General features: G+C 34.3%; 1 protein-coding gene across 9 annotated transcripts in view; it reads right to left on the reverse strand.

Annotated features, from left to right (window-relative positions):
- The window catches only part of ZRANB3 (zinc finger RANBP2-type containing 3), a 338,626-nt gene that overhangs the window by 286,216 nt on the left and 32,999 nt on the right, over nt 1-19,411 (reverse strand). The gene's annotated exons all lie outside the window — the stretch shown is intronic.

Consider the following 19,411-nt stretch of genomic DNA (forward strand, 5'->3'; position numbering starts at 1 on the left):
TATGGTGGCATTTTTCTTCTGCAGAACAAAGGACTGTTTTACTTCGTGTTTCATTTGTTGGTTTCCTCCCTTTATAATGATAGAATCAACCATTCACTCTCCCAGTGACCACTTTTAACTGCTGCCAGAAACAGTAACTACTGATCAAGGTAACATGCTTCCCGTTTTTTGTTAGGATTTCCAAAAGTCTGTTTCTGAATAAAAAAGCAGACTTGTAACTGATTAAAAATCTGACCTTCTTCCATCTGCAATAGTCTAATCAGGTCTAATCACTGAGTCTATACTTACACATGAAGTGTTCACTTAATACTAGGGTCTCAGTTACCCTGTCTTTCCTACTAGAGAATGTTCTTGCCCTCCAACTTCTTCTCTGACTGCACTCATTCTGAATATCTGAAGTTCCCAGATATAATTAATCTCATAAATATTTTAAGCAACTAATTCATAATAATTATATCTAACACTTCTTGGGTATCTCTCTTGAAGTGAGAATCACATTATCATCCCCCATTTCACAAAGTTTTAAGAATATGACTATGACTGTAATGGTGGCTTAAAGGGAACCAACAGACATGAGGCCAGCTATGGCTAAAGAACATGCCCTTTTGCTCCACACCAGTGTTTTCAAGTGCAGGGCACCACAGTAGGCACTATGTAGATATTTTCTGGAAAGGCCAGTTAAGTAGAGCATTTCTTTATTCCTTTAGATTCTTTGAGGATTCATAAAAAATGAAAAGTGTTAGTGGATATTTAAATTCATTACAGAATATTCCCTTATATTAAAAATAGTGCAGCTCAACCAAGGAAAAAAGTTGAAAAGTTAATAAGGCAAATTTATAAACAAAAATATAATATTCCATTAATTTGCTGGTCTGAAAGTTAAAGAGCCCGTCAAATGCAACGTGTGGACCCTGTTTTGATCTGGTATGAAAAACGAATAGTACAAAAGACACTTTGAGATAGTGGGGAAAATTGTGAAAAGAGCTATATAATCGATATAATGAGGAATTAATTACCATGAATTTATTAGCTGAGATAATTACACCAATTATTTTTTACATCCCTATTTTTAGAGATTAAAACTGAACTGTTTATGGATAAATATAATTTCTTGAATTTACTTTAAAATATAGCTGCTAAACAAAAGTATGCTTGTATGGAGGAAATACAGAATAGAACAAATAACTAGAAATGTTCGTAATTATTAAAGCTGGGTAATAACTACATTAAGTTCCTGTATACTATTCCATTTTCAAATGTACTTGAAAATTTCCATAATAAAAATGCTTGGATAAAACAAATGGCAGTATTGTGCTTTTTAAGATTTCTTTCTAGTATAAAACTTTGGGGTAATTGTGTTGCAAAATTCAACCTGTATTCAGTTCTCCACGTTTCTAATGACACAAATTTCTTCAACCATTTTAAACTCTTACATTCATATTGGTTCACAAATCATCACTGTTTTTACTTAAGGATTTTAATTAAGTTCAGTGTTAATTTTAACTTAGTCATTGTGAAGTGTGTGTGTAAATACACATACACGTGCGTATATGCACCTATATATAAAGAGAACCCCTATGTTTACTGCAGCATTATTTACAATAACCAAGATATGGAAACCACCTAAGTATCCACTGAAAGATGAATAGATAAAGAAGATGGGGCATATATACACAATGGAATATTACTTAACCATAAAAGAGAATGAGACCTTGCTATTTGTGACAGCATGGATGGACCTAGAGAATATTACATTAAATAAGTTAAGTCAGAAAAAGACAAATACCATGTGACTTTAGACATCACTTATATGTGATATCTAAAAGACAAAAGAACAAACAAACAAGAAGAAATAAACCCATAAATACAGAGAACAAACCAATAGTTGCCAAAGGGGAAGAGAGTAGGGAATGGGCAAAATGGATGAAGGGGAGTGGGAGATATAGGCTGCCAGTTATGGAATGAATAACTCGTGGCAATGAAAGGTACAGCACAGGGAACATAGTCAATAGTATTTTAATAGTGTTGTATGGTGACAGATGATAGCTACACTTGTGGTAAGAACAGTATAACATATATTGTTAAATCACTATGTTGTACCCCTGAAACCAATGTAAGAAGTGTCAACTATACTTCAATAAAAACAAGAGAGAGAGAGGAAGAGAAAGAGAGAGAAATGTGTGGATGGATAGATGGTACATTTTATATCACAATCACCAAAAATAGTACATCAGAGGCAAAAGGTGATTAGAGGGCAAAACAACATATTCCATATGAATTATCTAGAAGGAGTTTTCCAAAGTCCAAGTAATTTTACTGATTATTATCCGTTCGCTTCTTCCTATAGATTACTCCCATGCCAGGTGGCTTCAAACTCAGTTTAAGAAATGAAGTTACCAGCTGGAGATTAGGTAGTGAGAGGTAATAAGGGAATGGGAAGAAGGAGGTCTGGGAGTGTCTGGGTCCCACCAGAACCATAGGTGCTGCTTGTGGCCCCTAGCTATATGTTGGCTCCCAAAACTTTACCCATACCTGCTAAAAGTCCTCATTAGAATGTCTTAAATTTAACCACTTAAGTATATTTATTGAATATTTAAATAGTATAAGAAAACAGAGTATTAACAAGTTCAGGTAACATATATAGAAATCATATGTGTGTATTATATTAAAATTTGTTGAGAATTATTAGCAATTATTATCAAAAATCGACACAAAAATATAAAGAAATTGAAGGTAAAAGAATAAGGAAAGGTATAGCTAGAAATTACTAACAGAAAGAAAGCTGGTGTTACTCTATCAATATTAAACAAATTAGACTTAAGGTCAGAAAACATTACCAAGAATCATAATGAGAAAGGAACATGGAAAAACTCTTCAGGAAGATGAAGTAATTATAAACTTGTTTGTAATTAATAACATAACCTCAAAATATGTAAAGCAAAAAAGAGCAGAAGTACAAGAGTTAAACAAAGAAGGGCATTTTAACAAATGTCTCTCTGTAATTTGTAGATTAAGAGACAATAAAATTCAAATGGGTAGAGAACAAAAAAATTAACAAATTTAATATAACATAAATAAATTATATATCCAACAATTAGAGGATACATATTCTCTTAAAGCACTCACAGAGCACTTACAAAAATGAATGAGGCTATATTCAATAACTTATCTGATTGTCTCTAGAGATTATTTTGCATTTCCCAGAGTTCTATACAAATGGAATCATATGGTACATAGTCTTTTTGGGTGTGGGGAGCTAGCTTCCTTTACTCAGTCTAATTATTTTGAAATTCATCCACGTTGATCCATGTATCAATAGTTCACTGTCTTTTATTGAACAGTAGTGTGTTGTAATTTGTTTATTCATTCATCAGCTAATGGACACTGAATTTATCCGGTTTTTGCCCATGATTTATCAAGCTACTATGAACATTTATCTTCCCCCCAAAAAAGAAACTGCATTTTAAAAAAAGATTATTTATCTATTTATTTATTTGAGAGAGGGAGAGACAGAGCACAAGTGTTGAGGGGGCAAAAGGGAGAGGGAGAGACAGATCACAAGTGTTGAGGAGGCAAAAGGGAGAGGGAGAAGCAGGCTCCCCGCTGAGCAGGCAGCCCAACAATGGCTGATCTCAGTATCTGAGCCGAAGACAGATGCTTAACTAACAGAGCCACCCAGGGGTCCCTGCATTCTATTTGATAAAGTAGTGAAACACAAATATTTCAGTAGTGGTCTATGCTTAAAAAATTTATGTGCACACATATGTACAGATATATACATATACATATATACATGTATATGTATTTGAAAGCAAAGCACATTTAATATTTTTTGAAAGATTTATTCACTTTAGAGAGTGAGCAAGCGATAGAGCGAGACAGCTCGACAGCGAGTGAGGGAGGGGTAGAGGAAGAGAATCTCAAGCAGACTCCCTGACAAGCAAAAAGTCTGATGGGAGGCTCAAACCCATGACTCTGAGATCATGATCTGAGCTGAAATCGAGAGTCTGAGGCCCAGGGTGCCTGGGTGGCTCACTAGATTATGCCTCTGCCTTCAGTTCAGGTCATGATCTCAGAGTCCTGGGATCGAGGCCCACATTGGGCTCTCTGCTTAGCAAAGAACCTGTTTCCCCCTCTCTCTCTGTCTGCCTCTCTGCCTACTTGTGATCTCTCTCTCTCTATCAAATAAATAAATAAACAAACAAACAAATAAATAAATAAAAAGAGTGTGATGCCCAACCTCATTAACCAGGTGTCCCCACGTTTAATATTTTTGGTAAATTTGTTATTCAAGTATTAAAAATATAGGAAATAAAACAAATCTTAAGACTACAACTTGGTGAATTTTCATAAAATGAATATGCCATGTAATAGCACCAAGATCAAGAAACAGAATATTATCAACACCCCTAGAAACCTCCCTTGTGACTGACTAATCCTCTTCCTTTCATAATGCTTTCCCATCTAAGGGTCATCACTTCCTGAGCTCTAACACCATAAATTAGTATATTTATTTTACACAAGTGATCATAAATAAATATCTTACATATATTTTATATAAATGGATATAGACAGTTAATGTATGTATTCTTTTATATCTGGCTTCTTTCACTCACCACTGTGTTTGTAAGATTCATCCTAATTTTTCTCATTATTTTACTGTTGTGTGAATATACTACAATTATTTCCCATTCTACTGCTGATGGACAATTGAGTTTTAGTTTTACCAATAATGCCGTAAAGAGCATTCTTAGAGTGAACATATATATGCACCTATACACCTGGGCACAGGAATACTAGGTCTCAGAATATGTATATGTTCACCTACAGTAGATACTGCCAAAGAGTTTTCCAAAGTAGATGTACTTTTTTCTTTTCTAACAGTAGTGTAAGATAATTATAGATGTTTCAAATCCCTGACTTCTTTTTTAAATTATGCCATTCTGGTGGGTGAGTAGGGGTATTGCAATTTTGCTTTTATATACATCTCCAACAGAAATTAGTACATACGTAGATCAAAGCACATTTAACTTTTATTCCTCAAATCCACAGAATACTTCCAAATAAAAAAGTCTGATTTTAAATCAGTTTACCTAAAGTGAAAGCAGCAACTAAGCTCATCTATTAAAATGGATACCTATTTCTTCCAGCTTTATCAAGATATAATCAGCTTATAACATTGTGTTTAATGTGTGCCATGTGATGATTTGATGTATGTATATATTTTTACACATATATTTTGAAATGACTACCACAATAAGGCCAATGAACATATCCTTCACCATACAAAATTACCAATTTTTGTGTGCTGAGAACATTTAAGATTACTCTCTTAGTAACATTCAAGTAAACAGTTAAGTGTATTCATATAGTATATTATGGATATAATCAAATATACTATGGTCATCACGCTATACAATAGATCCTTATAATATTCATCTTACAACTGAAAATTTGTACCCTTTTACCAACATCTCCCAAAGCCCCCACACTCCATCCCCTAGCAACCACTAATATGCTCTTTGTTTCTATGAGTTCAGTGTTTTTATATTCCACATCTAAGTGAGATCATACAGCATTTGTCTTTCTTTGACATGTCATTTAGCATAATGCCAACAACGTTCACCCATGTTGTCACAAATGATAGAATTTCCTTGTTTTATGGCTCAATAATAATCCATTGTGAAGAATACATATATTTATACACACATACATACATATACACACATACCACATTTTCTTTACCCATTCGTCCATAAATGAACACTTAAGACTGTTTCCATGTCTTGGCTACTGTGATTAACACTACAATGAATGTGAGGTTGCAGATATCTTTTCAAGATACTGATTTCACCCCCTCTGAAGTGAGGATAGGTGGTGGGAGAACTCACATTGCCCATTGTCCTCGTTTCATATTTCAGAGGAAGATTATTTGGCTCCATCAGGAATTAATTAAGGGACACCTGAGTGGCTCAGTTGGTTAAGCATCTGCCTTCGGCTCAGGTCATGATCTCAGAGTTCTGGGATCAATCCCCATGTCAAGCTCCCTGCTTAGTGGGGAGTCTGCTTCTCCCTCTCCCTCTGCTGCTCCTCCTACTTGTGCTGTTGCTCTGTCAAATAAAATCTTTCAAAAAGGAATTAAGCGGCAGCCTACATTTTACAGTCACGAAAAAAATGTATTTTTGAAGGCAACAGCTGGTGGTCTTCACTAGCTGATACCTCATCTATCCGAATCATTTCTTCCCTTCCTGTTTTAATTATACAGGAAGAGATTTGGTGCATGTTAGGTAATTAATAAAATCTCCTTTAAAAAAAAAGAAAAAGGTTTCAAAAAAAAAAGAAAAAGATACTGATTTCAAAACAAACAAAAAAAAGATACTGATTTCATTTCCTTCAGATATATACCCATTAAGTGGGATTGCTGGAGCTCACCGTACATCTACTTCTCATTTGCTGAAGAAACTCCATACAGTTTTCCATAATGGCTTTACCAATTTACATTCCCACCAACAGTGTGCAAGGGATCCTGTTTCTCCACATCCTCACCAGCATTTGCTATCCTTTGTCTTTTTGATAAGAGCCTTTCTAATAAAAAGTATGAGTTTGTATCATTATGATTTTGATTTGCAATTCCCTGATCATTAGTAATGTTGACTACCTTTTCATTGTACCTGTTGGCTATTTGTATGTCTTCTTTGGAAAATATCTATTCATGTCCTTTGCTCATTTTTGATTGAATTATTTGTGGAGTTTTTGCTATTGAATTGTATGGGTTTATTATATATCTTGGATATTAAACCCTTAATGGATATATGGTTTGTACATATTTTCTCCCAATCAATAGGTTGCCTTTTCATTTTGTTGGCTGTATCTTCTGCTGTGCAGAAGAAACTTTTTATTTTGATGTAGCCCCATTTATTTATTTCTGCTTTTCTTTGCTTGTGCAAAATGTATACCTATGGATCAGTAAAACTTTTCAACATAGCCCAGTCTCTCTCTACACACCCTTATAGGGTCCTTCACTGCTTAGGGAGGAGGCAAAACAATGACTTTATTCTGAAACTAAAATTAACACTATTTATAATAGCAAGATTTTGTGTTTCATAAATCAGATTATTAAAAATGTATAAAATAAGTAAAATTATATAACTTAATTCTTCTGGCTTTTTTATATCCATACTTCAAGGTTCATTCATACTTTCACTTAATTATCCTTATCTTAAACTGAAATGATAAGCATGGAGATTTATACCCTAATATTAAAAGAGTCTAACAAAGAATTTTCTCATAGCAAAACCACCAGGTGTTTCAATATATTTGTTCACTGATGCAATACTTTAATCTACATTCAACCAAACAAGTAAGGACTGTAACACTACAAAAGCAGTATATCTAAATGGGTAATATAACAGAAAACTATTCAATTTTAGGAGAGAAAAGAAAACAATGAAAGCAATTAGGCTATCATCAATGATACCTTTAAAGAATACAAATTACTACAAAATCATCTCATACTTTTTGTAAAAGCTTTAAATACCACAAAATCCTCTCTTCCTCCATGCAGACACATAATTAAAACAAATTGTTCTGCCAGCATTTTCAGAAGAAATGAAATAGTTTATTTCAGAACACCATCTATACGAAGAGTATTAACCAATGATAAAGGTAACAATGACAAGTCTAATAATTCATTCAGTGACAGGTTTCTCACATCTCACCAGATTCAATAAACAAACAACAGATAGCAAAATGTCTTGTTCAACTGTATACCGAAAATTTCATATAGTAAAAAGTTTGTCAATTATTTTTAACCATGTAAATCCACAGGTACATATATATAGACATAAATGCATGTATATAAATAATCATTTAATAAATAGCTAAGTAATGGATATAATACACAGCTTAGTGGAGCACAGATTCAAAAATTTAATGCATGGTTACTTATCATCTTTGAAAAGTAGACAAAAAAGTGCATGGGCTACCAGAAATATTAAGTATGAAAAACAAGAACAACAACTAAAGTCAAATATCTAGAAAGAACACTTGGCTAAACATCTCAGGTAACTGAAACAAAACAAAACAAAACAAGAAGATATAGTTCCAAAGTGAGGAGGACATTTGTATCATAATCAAGAACCCTTTCCTGAGGTGCCTGGCTCAGGCAGTTAAGTGTCTGCCTTCAGCTCAGGTCATGATCCTGGAGTTCCAGGCTCCAGTACCATGTTGGGTTCCCTGCTTAGCAGGGAGTCTGCTTCTCCCTCTGCCCCTCACCCTGCTCCTGCTCTCTCTCTTCTCTCTCAAATAAATAAATAAAATCTAAAAAAAAAAAAAAAAAAAAAGGATCCTTTCTTTGCATTACCACAAGAAGAAAAATAGACAGGTGTCCGGAATTCCCCCAGCTCCAGCCAAGCTACAAGGAGAAGCAGAGAAGGCAAGGCCTTCAAAAAAACTCCCAGATGGGAGGAAGCAAAGTAAGGGCAGGAGTGATAGATTTGCAACATTAGCACTCTGCTATGTTGATTTCTTTTGGCATGGGAAATATAATGAAATAATAAATAAATACATATAAAAATAATGTTGTGGAGAGACTAGGTGTTACATTATTCTGGCCCTCTCTCAGGTGATCTTTTGCAAATAGCAGGCTCAGGAAAAAAAAAGTTCCTCAACGAATACAGAGTAGTAACAACAATAAAATGATCAATTCTATAAATATTTTAAAAAGGGGGAAAAGGGAAGTCAAATGGAAAAACACACAGGAAAAAAGTACTTATGAAGAGATGAAAATCAGTCAAACATTTTAACACAAATTTGAACTTAAACAAGCAGGGGTGCCTGAGTGGCACAGTGTATGCCTTTTGGTTTCTGCTCAGGTCATGAATGCAGGGTCCTGAGACTGAGCCCCAGTCCAGCGCTGCACTCAGCAAGGAGTCTGCTTATGACTCTTTCTCCCCCTGCCCCTCTCCCCTGTGCTCTCCTTCTCTCTCTCTTAAATAAATAAATCTAAAAAAATAAAAATAAAAAATAAATTAACTTACAGAAGCAATCACCTTTATAACACAAGAAACACAAAGCAGAGGTAAAGACTCAGGGAAGACATGGGAAGAAATATGAAGAACCTAAATGTGAGCTTAAGGTCAGAGAAGTAAACAAAAAATAAACATCACTGAAATGAAGACCAAATGGAAGCAGGAGAGAATAGGTACTGCTTTAAAAAAAAAAAAAAGAAAGAAAGAAAGAAAAAGGAGGAGTACACGTGAGACAGGATTGAAAGGAAATTTTCAATGGGAATAAAGAAACCAAAGGAATTTTTGAGAAAAAATAAATTAAGAAAGAAAATGACAGAAAATACAAATGATATAGATGATAGGTCAAGACAAATCAATATAGGCATACTTGAGGTCTTCAAAGAAGACCTCAAAATAAAAGAACTGAAAACTGTTCTTAAGATAATTCAAGAAAATTTTCAGAAATTAAAGAAAAAGATAAAGAGATTAAAATAATATAGCACAACAAAAAAAGAGACACATAACTGTCAACAACAAGCTACACCCTAGTACTGGATTGCCAAAATAAGTAGTGAGACCAAAAAAAAAAAAAAAAAAATCAACCATCTCCAAGGGGAAAAAAAACCAGGCAGCCCTCCGGTTTGTCTACAACAAACAGTGAAACACTAACAATAACATCAGCCAGAAAAGAAACTGGGACTGAGAAATTTCTTACTCAGCCAATTGGTCATTTAGTATAAACTCATTGAAAAGACATTTTAAATGCAAGAAATTGGGTAACTAACTTCCTTACAGCCCTTCTAAAAGATTTTGAGAAGATAACCCCAACAAAAGAACACTACAAAAACAAAATAGGAGGAAAGCAAGGAAACTACTTAGCTGTTTGAAAAATCAGGGTACAAAAGAAGATGCAACAGTTACAGACAATGACTTCATAGAAATTACATATCTAACAAGAGGCATAGAGGAGAAAAAGGCAAAGATCATCTAAAGTTGGCAAAAAATATATAATACATATTTCATAGGAACAAACTGTAAATATTTTTAAAGATACAAAGGTGAATATCAAGAAATATAACTTAACCAATTAATATGATGTAGTGAGAAAGAAGGAAAAGGTAATTCACCAAATGCCACTGTACATAATTAAGGAAACACTGCTTAATAAAATGGAGAATCAACTATATTACGCAAAGCTATAGTTATAAAGATTACTAATGAATTCAAGCCCCAAACCTTGCAGATTACTGAAAGTGTATACTAAACATGAAGAAAACTTTGACATAGTAATATACTTAATGAATCATATAGTGATTATATAGTGACACATATATAGTGACAAAAACCTTAACAAATGCTACAATGGCAGAATTAATACCAAATACAGCTCTAATGTCAATGAATGAAAGTGAGTTGGGCGCCTGGGTAGCTCAGTGGGTTAAAGCCTCTGCCTTCAGCTCAGGTCATGATCTCAGGGTCCTGGGATCGAGTCCCGCATCGGGCTCTCTGCTCGGCAGGGAGCCTGCTTCCTCCTCTCTCTGCCTTCCTCTCTGCCTACTTCTGATCTGTCTCTGTCAAAGAAATAAATAAAATCTTTAAAAAAAAAAAGAAAAAAAGAAAGAAAGTGAGCGTAATATTACTTAAAACAACAGACAAACTGAATCACAAAGTGAAATACAAATCTGGAACTTATAAACTCATTTAAAAGAACTGTCTCAAAAATGTTGAAAATAGGAAGATGGTTAAAGGAATGCAAGGAAAATATGGCCAGAAAGAAATTGGTTTGGGGAAATTAATTATATAACATTAAATTTGGAATGTAATAGGAAAGAATTAAGTAATTCTGTAATAAGGTATTTTACAATGATAGCAAGTATAATCGTTAATGAATGAAGACTTAACAGTAAGATTTCAGCTTCCACTGCTATGGTGGTTTAGAAAGTCTCAGATCCTTCTCTTTGCAGATACCTACAAATGCTAACTTAGGTAAAATACCATCTTTTAAAATGCAGATCTGGCCTGAAGAAAACTAAAAAAATCCACAAATGCCAGAAACAAAAGAGAGTATCAAAACCTGAGTCAAAGATGAGTGATGAAGCTACAGGCCACAATGAAGATGTCTGCAAACACCATTAACAGGAACTCTTAAGACTTAATAGCCAAACAGAGCAATGGTAGTAAGGTCTTAAACCTACACAAAGCAGAGATTGGAAATGAGCCTACTAAACAAAACTGAGCCTAAGAAAGCTACAACTTAAGAAAAAATGGAAAAGGTGTGACAATTAAAAAAAAAAAAAAGACAAACACATGGGGGGGGGGGGACTGAAAACAGATTGTTTTTTAAACCTACAGAGATCACAAGTAGGCAGAGAGAGAAAGGGAAGCAGGTTCCCTGCTGAGCAGAGAGCCTGATGCAGGGCTCCATCCCAGGTCCCTGGAATCATGATCTGAGCTGAAGGCAGAGGCTTTAACCCACTGAGCCACCCAGGCACCCCGTGAAAACAGATTTATATACATATGGTCAAGCACTTTTTCAGAAGGATGTCAGGGTAATTTATGGGAGAGAAGAGACCTTACTAGAAATGGTGCCAGAGTAACTGAATATCAATATGAAAGAAAACTGAACCTAAAACTTTTACCTATCCCACACACAAAAATTAATTTGAGATGAATCATATATCAAAACATAAAAGCTAAAACTAGAAAGCTTCCAATACAAAACACAGGGACATTGTGATCCTGGGGTAGGAAAAGACTTTTTTGTGGCAATATAAAAAGCATTAACTACATAAGAACTTGATAAAGTAGATTTCATGAAAATTAAAAATTTCTGGGGGCGCCTGGGTCGCTCATCAATTAAGTGTCTGCCTTCAGCTTGGGTCTTGATATCAGGGTCCTGGGATGGAGTCCCATGTTGGGCTCCCTGCTCAGTGGGGAGTCTGCTTCTCCCTCCCTCTCTGCCTCTTCCACCTTCAGGTTTGTGTTCTTTCTCTCTCTCTCAAATGAATAGAATCTTTAAAAAAAAAATGTTTAAGTTCTGTTCATCAAAATGCAAAATATTTATTCCATATGAAGAAAAGCCAGAGTATTAAAAATTTCTGTTCATCAAAGAATACTACAAAGAAAATTTTAAAAGTAAACTTCAGACCAGGAGAAATTAAAATACATATATCTGACAAAGGGTCTTCTATGCAGAATAAAAGAACTCTTTCAAATCAATAATAGACAACATTAAAACATATATAAGACATTAACATATGTTGAAAGATGCCAACTGTAAGGACCTATTTTATATTTTCATATTTAAGGCAGAGGCTTCTATTGAGGCTAAACAATAACATTGTTGTTTAACCCTTAAACTGTCCCTGCTTTCCTTCCCCCAGGGGACTTAAAAACAAGTCCTGGAAACCAGCTCCAGGTAACAAAGCCCAGATACAAGGGTGGGTCAGGCCAGGTGGAAAAAACCAACCAGTGGGGGGATGCAAACTGTCTCCCTAGTTACCAAGGAGTATGGGCCCCACCCTTTGGGAGCCTTTTGGGCACCAATCCCAACCAAAGGGATAGGCTGGGTCAAATGTCTATAGGGTAAATTGTAACTCAATTGGTCACCTAGCATCACTGTGGAGTTTCCTGTGTGCGTTTCAATCTCACAGTCCCATTATTGGGGCACACCAATAATATAAATAAATACTTATATTTATAAATAAATATAACCAACATTATTAGTCTTTAGGAAAATACAAATTAAAAATCTGTGAGCTACCAGGGTGCCTGGGTGGCTCAGTTGGTTGAGCATCAGACTCTTGATTTCAGCTCAGGTTGTGATCTCAGGGTCCTGGGATCCAGCACTGGGCTCCCTGCTCAGTGGGGAGTCTGCTTCTCCCTCTCCCTCGGCCTCTCCCTCCACTCATGCTCACTCTCTTTCTCTCTCTCTCTCTCTCACGAATAGATAAAATCTTAAAAAAAAAAAAAAAAACAATAGAATTGAAAACATGTCCACAAAGGACTTCTCCATTAATGTTAATACCATCTTTATTCATAAGACTCCCAAACTGAAATCAAACAAATGTCCATCAGTAAGTGAATGAACAAAATAACTGTCTTATATTCAGAGATCAAAACAATATATATGAATCTAAATAACATGATGAGCAAAAGAAGTCAGACAGAGACACATATAACCTGCATGATTCCATTTGTAACAAGTTCCGAAGCAAACTAAAGTAAGCTATGGTACAGTAAGGGATTATAACCCACTGATTATACTAGGAATCCATGAGAATGGATGAATGGATGGATAGATGAATGGGTAGAAACAGAGAAAAAGAGAAAGAGATATTGTTGCAACAGAAGGAAGGACTCTTCCTTACAGTAAAATGCCAATTAATAAATCATTTCATAAATAATTTCAAAAAATTATTTTGAGCAAGAACATGTATAGAAGCTAAATCGAAGAGAAAAAACTAGTTAAAAGGAAGCATATTTACATGGTCTGAACATCTCATGTTAGTTGTTTGTTAAACAGGCAACAACTGTGAGAAGGAAATATAGTAACTACATGGTAGAGAGTATTGTAGTTATAACCTTTGACTAACAATCAAAATTAACACTACCATCTTGAGAAAAAAAAAAGCAAAAACCTGCCAGTTGAGGGGCTGATAGATGCTGTGTGCCTTCAAAAGCAATTTCTTGAGAAGGGTAAGACTTCTTTCTCCCTTGTGTAATAATCCAGAATGGACTGTACAAGCTAAATCCTATAATGAGAAAATGTTTAAAAGAATTGCAACACATTATATAAAATACACTGGCCTATATTCAGTGACATGAAAATCTGAAAAACTATTCAACATTCAAGGAAACAGAGAGAGATATCATTAAATGCAATAAGCAATCCTACTTTGGATCCTGCACTAAAAGAAAAAAAATTTCATAAAAGATTGACGATTAAAAACATATACAGAGATAAAAGATTAAACTTCATGAATTTGATGATTGTACTGTGGCTATGTTAGAGAATATTTTTGTTCTTAAAATATGAACTATTCTTAAATACTGTAGGTTAAAGGAGCAAGATGTATGTAACCTAACCTCAGATGGCCTTGAAAAAAAATAAATACTACTGTGTGTGCAAATGCACACGTGTGTCTGTATGTGTAGAAAGACACAAGGAGAAAATAATAAAATAATAAAGGAAACGTGCTAAAATGTTAGAAATTAGTGAATCAAAGTAAAGGGTATAGAAAATTTATTTCTGTACTTTTTTAAAATCAAGGTTGAAATTATTACAAAATTAAAAGTTAAAAAAGTAAAGAGCATCAAGTAACCATAAAAAACATATTCTGTTGACAAAAGTCAGCTTACTAGTTTCCTTTCAATGGGGATGAGGTTGATTACAACTTAACTTTACAAATCCTCTCCCCCCAAATTTGCCCATTACTTAAGTCTTTCAAGATTCACAGAGATTAAGATTACCTAATTATAAAAACAAAAAAATTTTTTAAATTAGCAAATATATCGGGAAATAAAGCATCATGAATAACAAGAACAAAAGCAAAATTAGCCTATAAAGGACTTCAGATATGTAAAGTAAGTATGTTCTAAATATTTATAGAAAGAAAAGATGGAATTAAAACAGGGCAAGAAGCAAGATACTATCAACATAACCAGCAAACAGGAAATGGATATTCTAGGAATTAAAAATACACTATCTCGGGGCGCCTGGGTGGGTCAGTTGGTTAAGCAACCGCCTTCGGCTCAGGTCACGGTCCCAGAGTCCCGAAATCGAGCCCCGCATCAGGCTCCCAGCTCCATGGGGAGTCTGCTTCTCCCTCTGACCTTCCCGCCTCTCATGCTCTCTCTCACTGTCTCTCTTTCAAATAAATAAATAAATAAATAAATCTTTAAAAAAAAAAAAAACACTATCTCACATCAAGAACAGAAAATAAAATGTTTCTATTCTCCAATTTCAAGACAGGGAAGGACTGACTGTTCTTTCACATCACTCAGCTAATCTCTAAAGCATACTCTGATACTGAGCAAATACTTAAACACTCCTACTTTTTAAAGCCTCCAAACGTTCCTAAAGTCTGATTCAATACCAACTCTTTGCTTTGTTTGCCATGTTTAAGAAGCACAGTTTCTCCCTTGATTAGCAAGTAATATATTCAGCCTCTTTTTTTCAGCCATAATGAATGGGTTTTGGTTTCAAGTATTTTGAGCGATGGTCTTTTCCTTCAGAAAATCCAATAAATTAATAGCAAAATTTTCAGATTAGTAAACCAAGAATATAAGTAAACAACAAATATCCAAATAAGGCATAGACATTTTTTTTAAAAAAAGAAGAAAACAGTAAGTGATATATAGAACACAAAGAAAAGGTCTAATATAGGTATAATGGGAGACCAAGGAGAAAAGAAAAGAGCAAAATAGTATCCAAAGAGATTTCAAGATACTGAGTATTCTCCTAGAACTACTAAACAACATCAACCCAGAGATTAAAAAAACTATAAATACAAATCTAAATCTAGGCACATCATACTTAGCAAAACTTTTGGATAACCAAACAAGGAGAAAACCTTATAAACAGCCAGAGGGAGGAAATGACATTTTATAGAAACATCAAAAATACTAAACACCTAGGAATAAATATAATGACATATATGAAAGTTATATACTGAAAACTATAAAACCTTATTAAAAAGAAATTAATTAATGGGAAAATAACTGAGATGAAAATAAATGAAGGGCATTAAATAAATGGAAGAATATTCACATTAATGGAATACTTTATACTGTAAAGTATACAGTATAAATACTTTATACTGTAAAGTATAAAGTAATACTTAAATACTTAAAATACTTTAAAGTATTTTATTTAATAAATACTTTATTTATTTAAATACTTAAAGCACTTAATAATAAGTATTTAAAAATAAGTACTTTATTTAAATACTTAAAATACTTTATACTGTAAAGATATCAATTCTCCCCAAACTGATCTACAGATGCAAAATTCCATTCACAAGTCCAGCAACTTTTTTGGTGAAAAATGATCAATGATTTCTATAGCTTATAGGCAATGCAAAGGCTCAAGAATAGCTAAAGCAATCTTGAAAAAATAACAAAGTTGTAAGACTTACACTATCTTAGACCAAAATATGGATTATTAAATTATAATAATTAAGAAGTACGGTGCTGACACAAAAATTGGCAATCAGAAAAATAAAACAAAGAATCTATACCTGTACTGTCCCATATGGTAGCCACCAGACATGTGGCTAAATTTAAATAAATTAAAATTTGTTAAAATATGAAATTCATTCCTTAGTTACACTTGCCCTATTCCAAGAACTCAGCAGTCACATGTGGCTAATACCTACTAAATTAAACAGCATATACATGAACATTTCCATAATGGCAGAAAATTCCACTAGAAAGCACTTATCTAGAAAGGCACACATAAAAATTATAAGATTTATGGCGAAGGTCTAATGTTGTAGGGAAAATTTAGTCTTTCCAATAAATTATGATGGGTCAATCAGACACTGATAGACAAAAGCAAATAATACAGTAATAAATATATAATCAACTCTGACCCCCACCTTATACCACATACAAAAATCAATTTTAAGTAGAATGTAGATCTGAATGTAAAAAATAAAATAGGGATGACTGGGTGGCTCAGATGGTTAAACATCTGCCTTTGGTTCAGGTCGTGATCTGGGATCGACTTCCACATTGCGGTCCTTGCTTAGCAGGGAGCCTCATTTTCCCTGTGCCTGCCCCTTCCCCTGCTTATGCCCTCTTTCTCTGACAAATAAACTCTTCAAAAAAAACCTTAAAATTAAAAAATTAAAAATAAAATAGTTTTTAGAAGTTTATTTTATAGAAAATAAACTTCACAACCTTGTTAGACCTTTGTTTAGACAAAGGTTTGCGAAATAAGATGCAAAAAGTGCTAGCCATAAAATACACTACCAATAAAGAGTATTTAAGATAACCTTAAAACTGAGATCTTGTGCTTATCAAAAGTGATCAGTAAGAGAGAGAATAAGAAAACCTTAGCCTGATCAATTTTACTTGCAAAATACACATATGACAAAAAATTTGTATCCAGAATATAAATATGACAAAACACTCCAAGAAAACAATTAGGCAAACAACCTGGTAGAAAATGGGTAAGAGATGAACAGGCACTTACTAATAAAGGACAACAGAATGGCCCCTGCATTGGGCTTTCTGCTCAGCAGGGAGCCTACTTCTCCCTCTCTCTCTGCCTACTTGTGATTTCAGTCAAATAAATAAATAAAATTTTAAAAAAAGTGATCAAGAAGGGGCAAGAGAAAGATTTCTGGGATGTAGGTAAGGTACTATTTCTTGATCTTGGTGATGGCAATACTGTAAAAATTCTTCAAGTTCTATACTTGTACACAAGCATAAAATGTAGATCATTTCAAAAAATTCTTTGTGGGGCGCCTGGGTGGGTCAGTGGGTTAAGCCTCTGCCTTCGGCTCAGGTCATGATCTCAGGGTCCTGGGATCAAGCCCCGCATTGGGCTCTCTGCTCGGCGGGGAACCTGCTTCCTCCTCTCTCTCTCTCTGCCTGCCTCTGCTTACTTGCGATCTCTGTCAAATAAATAAATAAAATCTTAAAAAAAAAAATTCTTTGAACACTGAATAGGTAAGTTAAACATATTAGAATAACTGAATCATAATCTTTTATTTTTAAAAAGAGATATTTAAAAGTAGCCATACTGTACCACAGGTAGATGCAAAAAATATAAGACACATTAATGGAAGCATGGGATAGAGTGAAAAGGTAGCTTAAGTCTCATCAACATTGCAGAAGAAAATAAACAAAATGAATGGGTATGAATCAATATTTAAATATATTTTTTAAGATTTTATTTATTTATTTGACAGATATCACAAGTAGGCAGAGAGGTAGGCAGAGAGAGAGGGGATGCAGGCTCCCTGCTAAGCAGAGAGCCCAATGTGGAACTCGATCTCAGGACCCTGGGATCATGACCTCTGAGCAGAAGCTTTAACCCACTGAGCCACCCAGGAGTCCCATGAATCAATATTTAAAGAGATATGGATGCCTGGGTGGCTCAGTTGATTGAGCATCTGCAACTCAGGTCATGATCCTGGGATCCTGGGATGGAACCCTGCTTTGGGCTCCCTACTCAGCAGGGAGTCTGCCTGTCCTTGCCCCTCACCACAGCTCACGCTCTTGCTCTCAAATAAATAAAATCTTAAAAATAATTTTTAAAAATCGATAATAGCTGAGATTTTTCCAGAATCAACATGGCACAAATCCCAGATTTAAAAATGCACAATAATCTCAAGGAGAATAAACAAAAAGAAAACCAGACTGAATAAATTGTTGTTACACCGCCGAACTCCAAAAACAAAGAGAAAGTCTTAAAATCAGATACAGAAAAAAATCAGATCCAAACAGAAAAGACAGATGACCACAAAATCCAAAGAGAAAACTATAGTGAACAATCTTAACACCACTCATCAAATTCAATGTTAACACTGTGACTGACTCACTCAAAGTCTATCTGAACATATATATGGCTTCTCCTTTTGGGAAAATATAGAAAGTAGGCTGCTATCACAGTTCTTCATCCCAAATTCTTTATCATGCATTTTCCAAGAACAAGAACATTCAACCAAAACACCATTACCTAAACCCATGATAACTGACATTAATTCAATAACATCACTCTAAGAGAGCCCAGATGCAATTTTCCCAGTTATCCTCATATGTCCTCTATAGCTTTTCTTTTTACTTATCAAGAATCTAATCAAGATTTATGTATTACTTTCAGATATTTTAACTTTTAGGTCTCTCAATTTAGGACATTCTCATCACTTCCCTTGGTTTTTCAGACACTGTGTCCTATAAAATATCCTATAAAAATATCCCGTATTCTAATCTGGTTTGATTGTTTCCCCATTATCGAAAGAACAAGTATTTCCAGAAAGAAATGTTGTACAACTCCAATGCAGCACATTGTGCCTATAGCTGCCCCACTACTGGCTATACTAAATGAACATTTTATAATTTTTCTCTTTGTAATCTGTAAGTCACCTGTAAAGTAAGTTTTTGAGACTCAAGAGCACACTTTTTAATGGCAACTATGAAAGACATAAGTCAATAGAATACAACCTTCCAAGTGCTAGGAAAAAAGGACTATTAAGTAGAACTATATTGTCAATTAAAATACCATTCAAAAATGAAGGCAAAATGGTATATCTTAAAATTATCTCAAGATGCAATAAAAAATGGGAAGACAATGTACACACACAAAACAACTGGTCTGCACAAACCTTTGTTGTATATATATATATATATATATATATATATATATATATACACACACACACTCTAGAATT

The sequence above is a fragment of the Mustela nivalis genome (genome assembly GCF_964662115.1).
Source record: "Mustela nivalis genome assembly, chromosome: 11".
NCBI lineage: Eukaryota > Metazoa > Chordata > Mammalia > Carnivora > Mustelidae > Mustela > Mustela nivalis.